Genomic DNA, 19,071 nt, shown 5'->3' with positions numbered 1-19,071 from the left:
GGAGGGATGCCTGAAGTCTATTTACACTCTTACCGGTGCTGTGCATAGACCCACTATGGCAGCCTCTTGGGCTGCAAAAGGAATTGAAGCTTGGGTTCAGGCAATTGTAGATGAGCTGCCTCAGGAATTTTCTGTCACTGCCAGACAATATCTGTCTTACTACCACAACCTCCCATTATATTCAGGAGGCGGCCCCTGTCGCAGAGTAATAGCGGCCAAGGCATCAACTACGTCTATCCTGGCTCGTCGAATTATGTGGTTGAGGTCCTGGAAGGTGGACCTGGACTCCAAAAAGACCTTGGAGGTGCTCCATTTAAGGGAGACCTCCTATTTGGGAGGATCTGAACAAGATCGTAACTGACTTAGCTATGGCCAAGACTGCCTGTCTCCCAAATACTAATGCTTCTGCTCCGAAGGCTAAAATCACCACCTTTTTGTTCCTTTCGGCCTCCAGGGAAAGGAAAGGGTCTATCCACGACGGGCTTGTGCTTCCAAAACCACTAAGCCTAAATCTAAATATTCCTGGGCCGCACATCAGCCAGCTTCCAAACAAGACAAGCCTGCTGCATGACAGGGCGGGCCTCCCCTGGGGGGACCCCAGGGTGGGAGGCCGACTTCTGCAGTTCGCCTAGGCCTGGTTAAAGACCACTTCAGATGCCTGGGGGTGGGAAGTTGTCTCTCACGGGTACGCAGTCTCTTTCAGAGACATCCCCCTCGCCAGTTGTGTTCAACGGTAATCCCCCTCGGATCCGTTGGAAGCGCAAGCTCTACACCTGGTTGTACAATCCCTCCTGGAAACAGGAGTGGTAGTGCCGGTATCCCAGAGATACTATTTGACCCTGTTTCTAGATCCGAAACCAAATGGGTCTTTCCGGCCTATCCTCAACCTCAAATCATTGAACAAGTTTGTGAGAGTGCTCTATTGTGCTGGCCATGGAACCCGAGGACTATATGGTATCCCTGGACATCCAGGATGCTTACCTGCACATACCTATTGCCATTTCGCATCAGCAATATCTGCAATTTGCTATTGGCAACCTTCATTTTCAATTCCAGGCTCTGCATTCGGACTGGCCACGACACTTTGAATTTTCACCAAGGTTATGGTCGTGATGACTGCTTTCCTCCGTCGTCGGGGAATCGGGATCCTGCCCGTATCTGGACGACTTGCTGATTCTGGCAAACTTCCAAGATGTCCTCCTCAGTCAACTGGAGATGTTGGTCCAATTCCTACAAGCCCATGGGTGGCTCATCAATTGGAAGAAGTCCTCGCTGGTCCCTGCTTGGAGCATGGTGCACTTGGGGGCGCTGCTGGACACACACAGGCCAAAGACTGTTTCTGTCTCCAGAGAAGGTCCTGAAACTTCAGGACAAGATCAGATACTTCCTCTCTTGCCAGAGAGTGTCGATACACTCAGCGATGTAAGTACTAGGCTCCATGGTGTCTGCTTTCGACGTGGTGGAGTACGCTCAATTTCATTCCCTCCCTCTGCAGAGGTTAATCCTTTCCTGGTGGGACAGCATGCCTCATCGGATCAGGTCTCAATTGAGCTTCTGGACTCCGGAGGTTCGATTGTCACTGAGCTGATGGCTACAGGACCAACAGTTGAGCAGGGGCCGTCCCTTCTGGATCTCCATTTGGGTCCTCCTGACAACAGACGCCAATCTGCGAGGTTGGGGCGCGGTGTTCGAGCAACACTTTCTCCAGGGTCGGTGGACCAGGGAGTGATCTCTCCTCCCGATAAATATTCTGGAATTGCGGGCAGTGTTCAATGCGTTGACACTGGCCCTGTCTTTGGTACAGAACAGGCCTGTCCAAGTACAATCGGACAACGCCACCACAATTGCGTACATAAATCATCAAGGCGGCAGTGGTGGAAGTGTCAAAAATTCTCCAATGGGCGGAACGCCATCTACCAGCCTTATCGACAGTGTTCATTCTGGGAGTCCTCAACTGGGAAGCGGACGTCCTCGGTCGTCAGAACGTGCACGCCGGAGAGTGGAGTCTTCATCCAGAAGTCTTTCAACTCCTAGTGGACAAGTGGGGCCTACCAGATGTAGACCTGATGGCATCTCAACACAATCGCAAGGACAAGGGATCCTCAAGCAGCGTTCGTGGACGCACTGGCAATTCCATGGAACTTTTGGCTGTCATACGTGTTCCCTCCAGTGTCACTCCTGCCCTGGGTGATTTGGAAGTTCAAGCAAGAAGAAGGAATACTACTTCTATTCGCTCCAATGTGGCCCAGACGGCATTGGTTCTCAGACCTGCAGGGTCTATCAAAAGAGCGTCCTCTTCTACTTCCTCAATGCCCAGACCGCCTCGTTCAGGGCCCTTGTGTCTACCTGGCCCTGGCCAGACTGGCTTTGATGGCGTGGCTCTTGAAGCATCACTACTGACAGCAAAAGGGTTCTCTGAGGTGGTCATTCAAACTATGTTGAAAGCCCGTAAACCAGCTTCGGCTCGGATTTATTACATGGTCTGGAATTCTTCACCTTGACCAGGAGATTGTGGTTCCGGCCTTCATCTCTTCTGGTGTGTCCTCCAAAGAAAGATCTTTGGATGTGGTACGAGCTCCCTGTATTTATGTGGAAAGGACTGCCTCTATCAGGTCAGATTCTCTTTTTGTACTTTTTGGTTTTCACAAACGTGGCTGGCCAGCGAATAAGCAAACCTTGTCCGGATGGATTAGAATGGTGGTTGCACAAGCCTATGCGCAGGCTGGGCTCCCAGCTCCTGCTGCTATCAAAGCCCATTCTATTCGGTCTGTTGGACCTTCCTGAGCGGCTCACCGTGGCGCGTTCGCAGAACAATTGTGCAAGGCGGCTACATGGTACTCTGTGAACACTTTTATCAGGTTCTATGCCTTTGATAATTCCGCCTCCTTTGGATGCCGGGTTCTTGTGCCCGCTACAGTGCGTCCCCTCCCATGAGGAGCTGCTTTAGGAAATCCCCGATGTTGTTCCCTGTGGAATACCAATGTACCCCGCTGCAGAAAAGGAGATTTATGGTAGACTTACCACTGTTAAATCTTTCTGTGAGGTACACTGGATTCCACAGAGCGCCCACCCTGATGCACTTAGCTACTTTGGGTTTGTATGGCATTAGCCGCTAGTCCCTTCTCCTGTCGTGAGAATGTAATTCTATGTGACTAACATCTACCATCTCTCTTACCTGCTACTGCATTGGACTGGTTAACGAAACTGAGCTCCAGTGCCTTGAGGTGGGGCTATAGAGGAGGCGGTACAGTGCATCCTGGGAACAGTCAAAGCTTTAGCCTGTGGTGCCTCGGATCAAGATCCAACTCTACACCCTGATGTTATTCCCTGTGTAATCCAGTGTACCTCGCAGAAAGATTTAACAATGCTAAGTCTACCATAAATCTCCTTATTTGTTTGTAGCACTTTGCAAACCAATATCTTTAGTATAGTATGGCCACCAGATAAGCAAAATTACCTATAGATATGGATGTAACAAACAAATAAATATAAGTGTTGTAACATCTGGTAATGTATTAGGTCTTATGCAGAGCATCAGTGTGGAATATTGGTTAGGTTTTACAATCTGGCCCCCAGATGCTTACCATGATGTGACGTATCTTTTGTGCTGTTTCTTCATTCAACAATTGCATATGTTTTACTTTGCATCCCAAAATTTATTTTCTGACTTTATAGTTCCACCCATTTGTTCTACGAGCAGGAAAAAGATCTGATTTTAACCGTGCTTTTCTTTTTCTGATGCGCACAATATATTCTGTTGACAGCGCTTCACCTTGAAGCGTGTCGTGTTGTTTTTCCAGATTTGAAGCACTCTGAAATAAGAGTTGTCTGTGGCACTTCTGTGTATTCCTCGTAGATTAGCGTGGGCTAATAAAACCATTGGCTTAATCAGGATGATTCATCTCGAAGAATACAGCCTGTTCAATTGAGGATAAGAGACTTGTGTGTGCATAAAATACACAGCCCTGTACATCACCCACACATGATTACACAGAGTGATGTATAGTTAACCATAGACACTTAGCACTAAGTCGTCCCCCCCCCCCCCCCCATCCCTCCTTTTGTATGTAGACTTTTCGTTGTCTATAAATGTAGATGCCGATTTATTTCCGGTATGCAGTATTTCTCAGTCCTCCTTCCCTTAGTTTTTCACCTTAACTTATTATTCGTTAATACATAATATGTCCTAATAAGAACCAGCTGCTGTTTATATGCAAGGTATATGTTAGGAATTTCGTTAAACACAAAGCATTCAGGGGCAAATTTATTAAGCTCGGTGAAGTGATAAAGTGGAAAGTGATAAAGGACCAGCCAGTCAGCTCCTAACTATCATTTTTCAAACCGAGCCTGTGACATGGAAGTTAAAATCTGATTGGCTGGTCCTTTATCACCTTCCACTTTATAACTTCACCGAGCTTAATAAATCTGCCCCTCAGTCGTTAATATGCTTTTAGTCAGGCCAGCTCTACTTCTGTTTCTTTTCAACACCAGTCAAAAATTATCTAGTACCTACAGCATCTTTTGTTTTTGTTATCAGAGCTGCTATTATGTAGTATTTACATCCTTGGCTATGGATGGGTGGTTCTCAAATTGGAGGGGGGATAGAGTATCATTTAGATGGGGGATAGAGTATCATTTAGATGGGGATAGGGTGAGCGCACTGGCGTTCTGGATGCTGGCAGTCAGAATCCTGACGCCGGAATCACGATACCAGTCAGAAGACAGACGCCAGGAACCCGACATGGATCACAATGCCGGTGCTGGAATTCTGACTGTCTGCATCCTGACCAGAAGTATGCTAGGGGGGAGGGTTATGTTTAGGCACTAAGTTTAGGGTTAGGCATTAAGGAGGGAGGGTTAGGGGGCTATACGGAGAGGTTTAGACTAAAGGCCCATACACACTTGACGATGCACACATCGTTAACGACCGTCGTTAAGGTCTTCCCTTGAACTTCCCTTGAACAGCTGAGCAAACGACATGAGCATACAAACTACCAAAGACGAAAGACGAAAGACCATTCATCGTTGAAGCATCCAAGCTGAACAGTTTATTAAAATGAGCTGGGAACAGGGCTGGTGAACAGTGGCTTGGTCGTTGGTCTTTCACACCATACACATTCAACGACGTCTCTGGTCGGTAACGACCATAGTGGAAATTGAGCATACATGCTCCACAGATAAGCGAGGGTCGTTAACGTCCCGCGGGGCCGCGCATCGGTGGTCGTTGGATGCATACACACTTGACGATATAATGAGCGACGTCGTTGATGAGGGCTGAAATGAACGACGTCGTTCATTTTATCGTCAAGTGTGTATGGGCCTTAAGTTACCAGGTGTAGGAATTCAGCGCATCGGGCTGCCTCTGTCAGTATGATGACTGCCGGCATCACAAGTGCCGAGATCCTGATACCATCCCTTTTAGATGATTTGAAAAAAGTGCCAGAATCTGGTTGTCTCTAGCTACACTTTTGTTTTAAAACAGGTTGTCCATTTTAGGTGGAAATAATTTGTATGGGTTTTATTTACAGTAGGTTCAGTTTAAATGTTATTACAAATATTTTGTAGTGAACAAAGAAAAGGAGGACGTTTTTATTGACAGTGCATCTATCAAATGCACTGTCAATACTGGTTGAGTATCCCATATCCAAATATTCCGAAATACGGATTTTTTTGAGTGAGACTGAGATAGTGAAATCTTTGTTTCTCTGACGTCCTAGTGGATGCTGGGAACTCCGTAAGGACCATGGGGAATAGCGGCTCCGCAGGAGACTGGGCACAAAAGTAAAAGCTTTAGGACTACCTGGTGTGCACTGGCTCCTCCCCCTATGACCCTCCTCCAAGCCTCAGTTAGATTTTTGTGCCCGGCCGAGAAGGGTGCACACTAAGGGCTCTCCTGAGCTTCTTAGTGAAAAGTTTAGTTTTAGGTTTTTATTTTCAGTGAGACCTGCTGGCAACAGGCTCACTGCATCGAGGGACTAAGGGGAGAAGAAGCGAACTCACCTGCGTGCAGAGTGGATTGGGCTTCTTAGGCTACTGGACACCATTAGCTCCAGAGGGACCGAACACAGGCCCAGCCTCGGAGCTCGGTCCCGGAGCCGCGCCGCCGGCCCCCTTACAGAGCCAGAAGCAAGAAAAGGTCCGGAAAAATCGGCGGCAGAAGACATCAGTCTTCAACAAGGTAGCGCACAGCACTGCAGCTGTGCGCCATTGTTACTCAGCACACTTCACACTCCGGTCACTGAAGGGTGCAGGGCGCTAGGGGGGGGCGCCCTGATCAGCAATGTAAAACACCTTGGCTGGCATAAATACACCACATATAACCCCCAGGGCTATATGGGTGTATTTTAACCCCTGCCAGAACTCACCTAAAAAGCGGGAGAAAAGGCTGCCGAGAAGGGGGCGGAGCCTATCTCCTCCGCACACGGGCGCCATTTTCCATCACAGCTCCGCTGGAAGGACGTCTCCCAGACTCTCCCCTTCAGTCCTGCACTACAGAAAAGGGTAAAAAAGAGAGGGGGGCACTAATTTGGCGCAGTAGTTTATACTAACAGCAGCTATAAAGGGAAAAACACATTTTATAGTGGTATTCCTGTATATATATATATATAGCGCTCTGGTGTGTGCTGGCATACTCTCCCTCTGTCTCCCCAAAGGGCTAGTGGGGTCCTGTCCTCTATCAGAGCATTCCCTGTGTGTGTGCGGTGTGTCGGTACGATTGTGTCGACATGTTTGAGGAGGAAAATGAGATGGAGGCGGAGCAATTGCCTATTATACTGTTGTCACCCCCTGGGGAGTCGACACCTGAGTGGATGAGCTTGTGGAAGGAATTGCGTGACAGTGTCAGCTCCTTACGACAGACAGTTGACGACATGAGACAGCCGGCTACTCAGCTTGTGCCTGTCCAGGGGTCTCAAACGCCATCAGGGGCTTTAAAACGCCCGTTACCTCAAATGGCAGACACAGACACGGATACTGACTCCAGTGTCGATGATGAGGAGACAAACGTGACTTCCACTAGGGCCACACGTTACATGATTGAAGCAATGAAAAATGTATTGCATATATCTGATAATACAAGTACCACTAAAAAGGGTACAGGTTGAGTATCCCATATCCAAATATCCGAAATACGGAATATTCCAAAATACGGACTTTTTTGAGTGAGATAGTGAAACTTTTGTTTTTTGATGGCTCAATGCACACAAACTGTTTAATACACACAGTTATTAAAACTATTGTATTAAATGACCTTCAGGCTGTGTGTATAAGGTGTATATGGAACATAAATGAATTGTGTGAATGTAGATACACTTTGTTTAATGCACAACCTTATAAAAAATATTGGCTAAAATTACCTTCCGGCTGTGTGTATAAGGTGTATATGTAACATAAATGTATTCTGTGCTTAGATTTAGGTCCCATCACCATGATATCTCATTATGGTATGCAATTATTCCAAAATACGGAAAAATCCGATATCCAAAATACCTCTGGTCCCAAGCATTTTGGATAAGGGATACTCAACCTGTATTATGTTTGGTGAGAAAAAACTGCCTGTAGTTTTTCCTGTATCCGAGGAATTAAATGAAGTGTGTGATGAGGCGTGGGTTTCCCCCGATAAAAAACTGATAATTCCTAAAAGGTTATTGGCATCGTACCCTTTCCCGCCAGAGGATAGGGCACGTTGGGAAACACCCCCTAGGGTGGATAAAGCGCTCACACGCTTGTCTAAACAGGTAGCACTACCCTCTCCTGATACGGCCGCCCTAAAGGAACCTGCCGATAGAAAGCTGGAGAATATCCTTAAATGTATATACTCTCACACGGGTGTTATACTGCGACCAGCAATCGCCTCAGCCTGGATGTGCAGTGCGGGCCTGGCGTGGTCTGATTCCCTGACTGAAAATATTGATACCCTAGATAGGGACAGTATATTACTGACTATAGAGCATTTGAAGGATGCATTTCTATATATGCGTGATGCACAGAGGGATGTTTGCCGACTGGCATCAAGAGTTAGCGCGCTGTCCATTTCTGCAAGAAGAGGTTTATGGACGCGGCAGTGGTCAGGTGATGCGGATTCTAAAAGGCACATGGAAGTATTGCCTTATAAGGGGGAGGAGTTATTTGGGGTAGGTCTATCAGACCTGGTAGCCACGGCAACGGCTGGAAAATCCAAATTTTTACCCCAGGTAGCTTCTCAACCTAAGAAGACGCCATATTATCAGGCGCAGTCCTTTCGGCCCCATAAGGGCAAGCGGGCAAAAGGCGCCTCATTTCTGCCCCGTGGCAGAGGGAGAGGAAAAAGGCTGCAACACACAGCCAGTTCCCAGGAACAAAAGCCCTCTCCCGCCTCCGCAAAGTCCTCAGCATGACGCTGGGGCTTTACTAGCGGACTCATGCACGGTGGGGGCCCGTCTCCAGAAGTTCAGTGCGCAATGGGCCCACTCGCAAGTGGACCCCTGGATCCTTCAGGTGGTATCCCAGGGGTACAAATTGGAATTCGAGACGTCTCCCCCTCGCCGTTTTCTAAAGTCTGCTTTACCGACGTCTCCCTCAGACAGGGAAGCAGTATTGGAAGCCATTCACAAGCTGTATTCCCAGCAGGTGATAAGCAAGGTACCCCTCCTACAACAGGGAAAGGGGTACTATTCCACGCTATTTGTGGTACCGAAGCCGGACGGCTCGGTGAGACCAATTTTAAACCTAAAATCCTTGAACACTTACATACAAAGGTTCAAATTCAAGATGGAGTCACTCAGAGCAGTGATTGCAAACCTGGAAGAAGGGGACTATATGGTGTCTCTGGACATCAAAGATGCTTACCTACATGTCCCAATTTACCCTTCTCACCAAGGGTACCTCAGGTTTGTGGTACAGAACTGTCACTATCTGTTTCAGACGCTGCCGTTTGGATTGTCCACGGCACCCCGGGTCTTTACCAAGGTAATGGCCGAAATGATGATACTCCTTCGAAGGAAGGGAGTTTTAGTTATCCCTTACTTGGACGATCTCCTGATAAGGGCAAGATCCAGGGAACAGTTGGAAGTCGGAGTAGCACTATCTCAGATAGTGCTGCGCCAGCACGGTTGGATTCTCAATATTCCAAAATCGCAGCTGATCCCGACGACACGACTTCTATTCCTAGGGATGATCCTGGACACAGTCCAGAAAAAGGTGTTTCTCCCGGAGGAGAAAGCCAGGGAGTTATCCGAACTAGTCAGAAATCTCCTAAAACCAGGCCAAGTCTCAGTGCATCAATGCACAAGGGTCCTGGGAAAGATGGTGGCTTCTTACGAAGCAATCCCATTCGGCAGATTCCACGCAAGAACCTTCCAGTGGGATCTGCTAGACAAATGGTCCGGGTCGCATCTTCAGATGCATCAGCGGATAATCTTGGCACCAAGGACAAGGGTGTCTCTCCTGTGGTGGTTGCAGAGTGCTCATCTTCTAGAGGGCCGCAGATTCGGCATTCAGGACTGGGTCCTGGTGACAACGGATGCCAGCCTGAGAGGCTGGGGAGCAGTCACACAGGGAAGAAATTTCCAGGGCTTGTGGTCAAGCCTGGAGACATCACTTCACATAAATATCCTCGAGCTAAGGGCCATCTACAATGCTCTAAGCCTAGCAAGACCTCTGCTTCAAGGTCAGCCGGTGCTGATCCAGTCGGACAACATCACGGCAGTCGCCCACGTAAACAGACAGGGCGGCACAAGAAGCAGGAGGGCAATGACAGAAGTTGCAAGGATTCTTCGCTGGGCGGAAAATCATGTGATAGCACTGTCAGCAGTGTTCATTCCGGGAGTGGACAACTGGGAAGCAGACTTCCTCAGCAGACACGACCTCCACCCGGGGGAGTGGGGACTTCACCCAGAAATCTTCCACATGATTGTGAACCGTTGGGAAAAACCAAAGGTGGACATGATGGCGTCCCGCCTCAACAAAAAACTAGACGGATATTGCGCCAGGTCAAGGGACCCTCAGGCAATAGCTGTGGACGCTCTGGTAACACGGTGGGTGTACCAGTCAGTGTATGTGTTCCCTCCTCTGCCTCTCATACCCAAGGTACTGAGAATCATAAGAAGGAGAGGAGTAAGGACTATACTCGTGGCTCCGGATTGGCCAAGAAGGACTTGGTACCCGGAACTTCAAGAGATGCTCACGGAGGACCCGTGGCCTCTACCTCTAAGAAAGGACCTGCTCCAGCAGGGACCCTGTCTGTTCCAAGACTTACCGCGGCTGCGTTTGACGGCATGGCGGTTGAACGCCGGATCCTGAAGGAAAAAGGCATTCCGGATGAAGTCATCCCTACCCTGATCAAAGCCAGGAAGGATGTAACCGTACAACATTATCACCGTATTTAGCGTAAATATGTTGCGTGGTGCGAGGCCAGGAAGGCCCCTACAGAGGAATTTCAACTGGGTCGTTTCCTGCATTTCCTGCAAACAGGACTGTCTATGGGCCTAAAATTAGGGTCCATTAAGGTTCAAATTTCGGCCCTGTCGATTTTCTTCCAGAAAGAACTGGCTTCAGTTCCTGAAGTTCAGACGTTTGTCAAGGGAGTACTGCATATACTGCCTCCTTTTGTGCCTCCAGTGGCACCTTGGGATCTCAATGTAGTTTTGGATTTCCTAAAATCACATTGGTTTGAACCACTCTCCACTGTGGACTTAAAATATCTCACATGGAAAGTGGTAATGCTGTTAGCCCTGGCTTCAGCCAGGCGTGTCTCAGAATTGGCGGCTTTATCCTATAAAAGCCCTTACCTAATTTTTCATACGGACAGGGCAGAATTGAGGACTCGTCCTCAATTTCTCCCTAAGGTGGTTTCAGCGTTTCACTTGAACCAGCCTATTGTGGTACCTGCGGCTACTAGGGACTTGGAGGACTCCAAGTTGCTGGACGTAGTCAGGGCCCTGAAAATATGCTTCCAGGACGGCTGGAGTCAGAAAATCTGACTCGCTGTTTATCCTGTATGCACCCAACAAGCTGGGTGCTCCTGCTTCTAAGCAGACTATTGCTCGTTGGATTTGTAGTACAATTCAGCTTGCACATTCTGTGGCAGGCCTGCCACAGCCAAAATCTGTAAAAGCCCATTCCACAAGGAAGGTGGGCTCATCTTGGGCGGCTGCCCGAGGGGTCTCGGCTTTACAACTTTGCCGAGCAGCTACTTGGTCAGGGGCAAACACGTTTGCTAAATTCTACAAATTTGATACCCTGGCTGAGGAGGACCTGGAGTTCTCTCGTTCGGTGCTGCAGAGTCATCCGCACTCTCCCGCCCGTTTGGGAGCTTTGGTATAATCCCCATGGTCCTTACGGAGTTCCCAGCATCCACTAGGACGTCAGAGAAAATAAGAATTTACTTACCGATAATTCTATTTCTCGTAGTCCGTAGTGGATGCTGGGCGCCCATCCCAAGTGCGGATTGTCTGCAATACTTGTACATAGTTATTGTTACAAAAATCGGGTTATTATTGTTGTGAGCCATCTTTTCAGAGGCTCCTCTGTTATCATGCTGTTAACTGGGTTCAGATCACAGGTTGTACGGTGTGATTGGTGTGGCTGGTATGAGTCTTACCCGGGATTCAAAATCCTTCCTTATTGTGTACGCTCGTCCGGGCACAGTATCCTAACTGAGGCTTGGAGGAGGGTCATAGGGGGAGGAGCCAGTGCACACCAGGTAGTCCTAAAGCTTTTACTTTTGTGCCCAGTCTCCTGCGGAGCCGCTATTCCCCATGGTCCTTACGGAGTTCCCAGCATCCACTACGGACTACGAGAAATAGAATTATCGGTAAGTAAATTCTTATTTTTCTGATGGCTCAATGTACACAAACTTTGTTTAATACACAGTTATTAAAAATATTGGCTAAAATGACCTTCAGGCTGTGTGTATAAGGTGTATATGATGCATAAATGGGTTCTGTGCTTAGACTTGGGTCCCATCGCCATGATATCTCATTATGGTATGCAATTATTCCAAAATCCGATGTCCAAAATACTTCTTTTGGATAAGGGATACTCAACCTGTATTGATAGCCACTGCAAAACATCCAGCAGAGTCTGAGGTTCTCCTACCTATTTGGTCTGCTGCACCCATAGAATAACTGGTGCAGGATTACTGTGGAACTTCCTCATGGTTCTAATATTTCTCTTTCATCCACTAGGGGACACTGGAACAGCATATACAGTAGGGGTGTGCAGCTTGCAACCGGAGGTGTGGCACAATCTAAAATGAAACATTGTCTGCGCAGCCGGCTCCTCCCCCTTCACGCCCGTCATTACTCAGTTTGAAAAACTGTGCTAGGAGGAAAGGAGGACAGAAGGGAGATCTGCTCCATAAATAATTTTTATTTTTTATTTTTTTGTTTTGTAATTTATGATTGTCCCAATCCCTCCTAACTAAAAGGAGGGTGCAGGCTTTACCTAAAGGCATTAGGCTATGTCAACCTAATAAAATAGGGACAAAGGTCTTCAGAGTAGAGAGACCAGGATCCCAACTAAAGGGATCTGCATCTCCCTATAGGAAAATCCAAAGCACAGAGTATAGGATTCCATTTTACTGTGAGTACTGGTGATAAAAGGAGAATCTCTGTATGGATATAGCCCTCACACTACACGCTGCTGATAGCCGGACAGACTAGCAGCGTGGCATCCCCCGCTCCCTTCACCGGCACTGTAACACTGCAGGTGTCCCCCGCTGCTGGCAGCCGCAGCATCCCAGCTCCCAGCGCCGCTCTTACAGCATACGAACGGAGGGCGTCAAAATGCTGAGGCGAGCTCTCCCACGCGCTTCCTCCACCGGCACTGTAACAACAGAAGGGGAAAGGACTGCACACGGCTGGCAGCCGCAGCATCACAGCTCCCGGCGCCGCTCTTGCAAGATGTTGAGGTCTCCCACGCGCTCACCCCTCCCCATTCCACTGATGCATGCGGTCAGTGCACGTTAGGCGGAGAGGGCGGGAGGAGAGTGGGAGACGCGACAGGGGACCCAGTTATCCGCACTGGGCGTTTCATTGTCTGTTGAGAGGGCAGGAACCCGGAGGCGGACGCTGCTAAAGAGAAACGGGCGGCTCAATGCAGTCTGAGTCCGGTATTCAGTGGGGCCCGGGTTCACAGTGTAGAGAGCTTTTAGAGTGCTGGCGGGTTCGTGGTCGAGGTGTACAGAAATTTTCAGTGGCAGCCATGTTTTAATATCTAAAAGGCGCCAAGATGCTGAACAGGAAAAGATACGCCCCATCAGTGTAGCCAGGTTTCCTGGCCAGTCAGATCAGGGAGAAAGGTTTTTATCCTAGAGTAATTACTCCCTCTGCTGGTGGCTTGTAGGTTAGGACTCTGATGCAGAGGATTTTCCATGTGTTTTTAAACGGACATATTATACGGACTTATTATACTTAATAATTTTCAATGGTTTTCTAATGCAAAGATCCTGTGAAAATAAAGGGAACAACTGGATATCAACCCCGACCTCAGAACTGAACCACACTTGGGTGTGCGAGGGATACCGTGAGGCTGCTATTTAAAAAAAAAAAAAAAAAAATTATATATATATATATATATATATATATATATATATATATATATATATATATATATATATATATATATATATATATATATTATAAAAAAAATATTATAATCTTTTTTACCTTATGTGCCTGCACCACAAAAGAAAGCACACCACTATCAGATGCAGTCCTTTCGGCTCAATAAATACAGAAATGGCCGAGGGTCTTCCTTCCTTGCTTCTAGAGGAAAGGGAAAAGGTGAACGATCACCGGCCGTGGCCGGTTCCCAGGAGCAGAAGTCCTCCCCGGCTTTTGACAAATCCACCGCATGACGCTGGGGCTCCTCTGCGGGAGTCCGCACCGGTGGGTGCACGTCTCAGACTCTTCAGTGCTGGGCTCTTTCGGCCCTGGACCCATGGGTTTTAGAAATAGTGTCCCAGGGGTACAAACTGGAGTTTCAAGACGTTCCCCCTCGCCGATTTTTCAAATAGGCCTTGCCACCTTCTATTCCGGACAGGGAGATGGTATGCGCCGCAATACAAAAATTGTGTCACAATCAAGTCATTGTCAGGGTTCCCCCGTCTCAACAGGGAGAAGGCTTTTATTCGATCCTGTTCGTGGTCCCGAAGCCAGACGGCTCAGTCAGACCAATCCTGAACCTCAAATCCCTCAATTTCTACCTGAGAAAATTCAAATTCAAGATGGAATCTCTCCGGGCAGTGATCTCCAGTCTGGAGGAGGTGGATTTTATGGTGTCGGTAGACATAAAGGATGCCTACTTACATGTTCCCATTTATCCTCCACATCAGGCTTACCTGAGGTTTGCAGTTCAGGATTGTCCTTACCAATTTCAGACGTTTATGTTTGGCTCCGAGGGTTTTCACCAAAGTAATAGCCGAAATCATGGTTCTCCTTCGCAAGCAAGGAGTCACAATTATCCCGTACTTGGACGATCTCCTGATAAAGGCGAGATCCAGGGACCAGTTGGTGCAAAACATTGCACTCTCCCTGACAGTCCAACATGGTTGCCTCCTAAACTTGCCAAAATCACAGTTGATTCCGACGACGCTGTTGTCGTTTTTGGGAATGACACTGGACACAGAACTACAGAGAGTTGTTATTCCAGTGGAAAAGGCTCTGGAACTTCAGAGTCTAGTCAAACAAATTCTGAAACCAGCAAGAGTGTCAATCCATCAATGCACTCGGTTGCTGGGGAAGATGATTGCGGCCTAAGAGGCCATTCAGTTTGGCAGATTCCATGCCAGAGTGTTTCAGTGGGACCTGTTGGACAAGTGGTCCGGATCCCACCTGCACATGCACCGAAGGATAATCCTGTCTTCCAAGACCAGAATCTCACTCCTGTGGTGGCTGCACAGCTCTCAACTCCTAGAGGGGCGCAGGTTCGGGATCCAGGACTGGATCCTAGTAACCACGTATGCAAGTCTCCGAGGCTGGGGAGCAGTCACACAGGGGGAAAACTTCCAAGGAAGATGGTCAAGCCAGGAAACTTGTCTCCACATAAACGTTCTGGAGTTGAGGGCCATTTATAACAGCCTTCTACAAGCGGAACATCTTCTACGCAAGCTGCCCGTACTGATACAGTCTGACAATGTAACAGCAGTAGCGTACATAAACCGCCAGGGCATAACAAAGAGCAGAATGGCAATGGCAGAGGCCACAAAGGTTCACCGCTGGGCGGAAAGGCATACAAGCGCTCTGTCAGCGATCTTCATTCCAGGAGTGGACAACTGGGAAGCAGACTTCCTCAGCAGACACTATCTCCATCCAGGAGAGTGGGGTCTTCATCAAGAGGTCTTTGCAGAAGTGACAAGTCTTTGGGGAATTCCTCAAATGGACATGATGGCGTCTCGCCTCAACAAGAAACTTCAGAGATATTGTTCCAGGTCGAGAGACCCTCAAGCAATAGCAGTGGATGCCCTAGTGACACCGTGGGTGTTTCAGTCGGTGTATGTGTTTCCTCTGCTTCCATTCGTTCTAAAAGTGATAAAGATCATAAGATGAACAAAGGTTCAAGCGATCCTCATTGTTCCAGACTGGCCAAGGAGGGCTTGGTATCCAGATCTTCAGGAATTACTCATAGGAGATCCCTGGCCTCTTCCTCTGAGGCAGGATCTGTTACAGCAGGGGCCGTGCGTGTTCCAAGACTTACCGCGACTTCTCTTGGCGGTTGAACGCCGGATCCTAGCCCGAAAGGGTAATCCCATGGAAGTCATCCCCACTCTTATTCAGGCTAGAAAAGGAGTAACGTCTAAACATTACCACCGTATTTGGAGAAAATACGTGTCTTGGTGTGAATCCAGGAAGGCTCCTACGGAAGAATTTCAGTTAGGACGTTTTCTCCATTTTCTACAAGCTGGTGTGGATGCGGGCCTAAAGTTGGGCTCAATTAAAGTACAAATTTCAGCCTTATCGGTTTTCTTCCAAAAACAATTGGCCTCCCTTCCAGAAGTTCAGACTTTCGTGAAAGGCGTGTTGCACATCCAACCTCCCTTTGTGCCCCCAGTGGCACCGTGGGATCTTAACATGGTGTTGCAATTCCTTCAATCTCATTGGTTTGAACCTTTACAGAAGGTAGAGTTGAAATTCCTCACTTGGAAAGTGGTCATGCTGTTGGCCTTGGCATCCGCAAGGCGGGTGTTTGAATTAGCGGCCTTATCTCATAAGAGCCCTTATTTGATCTTCCATGAAGATAGAGCAGAGTTGAGGACTCGTCGGCAATTTCTGCCGAAAGTAGTTTCGTCGTTCCACTTGAACCAACCTATTGTGGTGCCAGTGGCTACCGACGCCTTGCTGGAATCTAAGTTTCTCGATGTAGTGAGAGCTTTGAAAATTTATGTCTCCAGAACGGCTCAGTTTAGGAAAACGGAGGCTCTGTTTGTCCTGTAAGCTCACAGCAAGATTGGGGCTCCTGCTTCCAAGCAGGCTATTGCTCGCTGGATCTGTCATACGATTCAGCATGCTCATTCTACGGCTGGATTGCCGTTACCGAAATCTGTGAAGGCCCATTCTACCAGAAAGGTGAACTCGTCCTTGGCGGCTGCTCGGGGGGTCTCGGCATTACAACTTTGCCGAGCGGCTACTTGGTCGGGTTCAAACACCTTTTTGCGAAGTTCTACAAGTTTGATACCGTGGCTGATGAGGACCTCATGTTTGGTCAATCGGTGCTGCAGAGTCATCCGCACTCTCCCACCCGTTCTAGAGCTTTGGTATAACCCCATGGTTCTTGATGTGACCCCAGCATCCTCTAGGACGTATGAGAAAATAGGATTTTAATACCTACCGGTAAATCCTTTTCTCCTAGTCCGTAGAGGATGTTGGGCGCCCGTCCCAGTGCGTTCTGTATCTGCAGTTATTAGTTGTGATTACACACATGTTGTGTTACGTTTATAGTCAGCCTGTTGCTGACGTTGTTCATGCCATTGACTTGTGTTATGTTGAATGCCATGTTGTACGGCGTGCTTGAGGTGTGAGCTGGTATGTATCTCACCTTGGTTTAACAATAAATCCTTTTCCTCAAAATGTCCGTCTCCCTGGGCACAGTTCCTGTAACTGGAGTCTGGAGGAGGGGCATAGAGGGAGTAGCCAGTTCACACCCTTTGAAAGTCTTAAAGTGACCATATCTACTGCGGATTCCGTCTATACCCCATGGTTCTTGATGTGATCCCAGCATCCTCTACGGACTAAGAGAAAATGATTTACCGGTAGGTATTAAAATCCTATTATCTCAGTCGCCAGGACATGTATCCAGGAAAACCCACAAGTCTTCAAGATGGTGGTAAGGAGATGATGCCTACCTCAAGTAGACCTCTTGTCCTCTCGAAACAAACATCAGCTGCCCAGGTATGTGGCCAGAACGAGGGATCCAGCAGCGGAAGGAGTGGACGCATGGACACTTCTTTTGGTCTTACAGAAGAGTTTCCTCTCAGACCCAGGGCAATGAAGAAGGCCAAACGGCGGAGAGTTTGGACAATGCTCATTGCACCAGACTGGCCCGCAGAAGTTGGTACTCGGACTTGTAGGGGTTACTAGCAGAAGATCAGGGGCCGTTCCTCCACAGACCTGAACAGTTTGCCTTTAACGGCATGGTTCTTGAGATCCGGAGCTTGCACTACTACAGAATATGGAAGAAAACATGGAATGGTGTCAGGAACGAGGAATGGTTTCCAGGAGATTCCACCTGTCTAGACTTTTATGTTTTTTCCAGGCTGGTTACATGGAGGCCTACGTTTAGGCTCTTTAAAGGTTCAATATTCGGCTCTCTAAAGCCTTTTTTAACAGCGTTTAACACTGTTACAAAAATTTCAGATGATACAACCTCTTTTTTTTTTTTATGTTTTCATCCTCCCACAGTGCCGTGGGGACCTAACACTTGGGGTTGGAATATGTCAAATCGGCTTTTAAGCCTTTAGAGAGAGCAGGATGGAGAGATCTATCCTGAAAAGTCTTGCGGTTACTTGCCTTAGCTTCAGCCATATGGGTCTCTGATTTGGGAGTCTTTATTGTGTAAGGGTCCCTTTTCAAAATTTCTATAAAGATAGGGCAGAACTCCGTACGAGGGCAGAGTTTCTTCCAAAGGTAGTTTTGGGGTTTCACGTAAACCAGCCAAATATCGTTCCATCTTTTCACGTAGTTGCAGATGGGGACGTGTCTTTAGGATCTACAAAGATCCGTCCATCAGAAAGTAGGAAGATTTGTTTGTTCTTTAGGGGTTGGCCAGCTTATAAACAATAATATCCTATGGTAAACAGGTTCCAGTTCAGGTTGGTGCCCATACCACCAGATAACTGGGTACCTCATGGGCGGCAGACAGAGGTGCAGCTATTGCTCAACGTTACAGAGTGGCATCGTGGTCATCAGCACACACGTTCACGAGATTCTACAAGTTCGATACTTTTGCGTCCAGAGATCCAAAGTTTGATTGTTTAGTTGTGCAGGCTATTGACAGCACTCTCACCCTTGGGAGTAACTTTGGGTCGTCCCCTACTGTATATGCTGTTCCAGTGTCCCCTAGTGGATGAAAGAGAAAAGAGGATTTTGGTGCTTACCGATAAATCCATTTCTCTGAATCCACTCGGGGACACTGGACGCCCGCCTCGGTGCTGTCACCCTGCATGTTCAATGTTCTTGTTGAACAGTTCGTGCAAACAGCGTTGGTTTTCTCTTAACAAAGTTCTAGGATGCTGTTTGTTTTGTTGTACGGTAGGCTCCTCGCCATTGGTTTGTAGTCTCATGTCCTATTCTCTCCGTCAAATTTTCCAAACTGAGGGATGAGGGTCGTGAAGGGGGAGTAGCCGGCTGTGCAGACAATGTTTAATTTTAGATTGTGCCACACCTCCGGTTGCAAGCTTCACACTCCTTCTGTATATGCTGTTCCAGTGTCCCCGAATGGATTCGGAGAAATGGAATTATCGGTCGGCACCAAAATCCTATCTTGTGTTTCCAGTTTCTGTAAACATAACCTACTATCTCCATTATTGGTTTTTCCCTTGTTTTGTATGTGCATTAATATCTCTAGATTTTAAATGCAGGGTTGAAAAATGTAATC

At 47.8% G+C, this 19,071-nt stretch overlaps 1 protein-coding gene across 2 annotated transcripts in view; it reads left to right on the top strand.

The window, feature by feature from the left end:
• STK40 (serine/threonine kinase 40) overlaps positions 1–19,071 on the top strand; it is a 102,344-nt gene that overhangs the window by 50,539 nt on the left and 32,734 nt on the right. The gene's annotated exons all lie outside the window — the stretch shown is intronic.

This window comes from Pseudophryne corroboree, chromosome 2 (genome assembly GCF_028390025.1).
Source record: "Pseudophryne corroboree isolate aPseCor3 chromosome 2, aPseCor3.hap2, whole genome shotgun sequence".
NCBI classification, from domain to species: domain Eukaryota; kingdom Metazoa; phylum Chordata; class Amphibia; order Anura; family Myobatrachidae; genus Pseudophryne; species Pseudophryne corroboree.
This window is presented reverse-complemented; position numbering and strand designations above follow the sequence as displayed.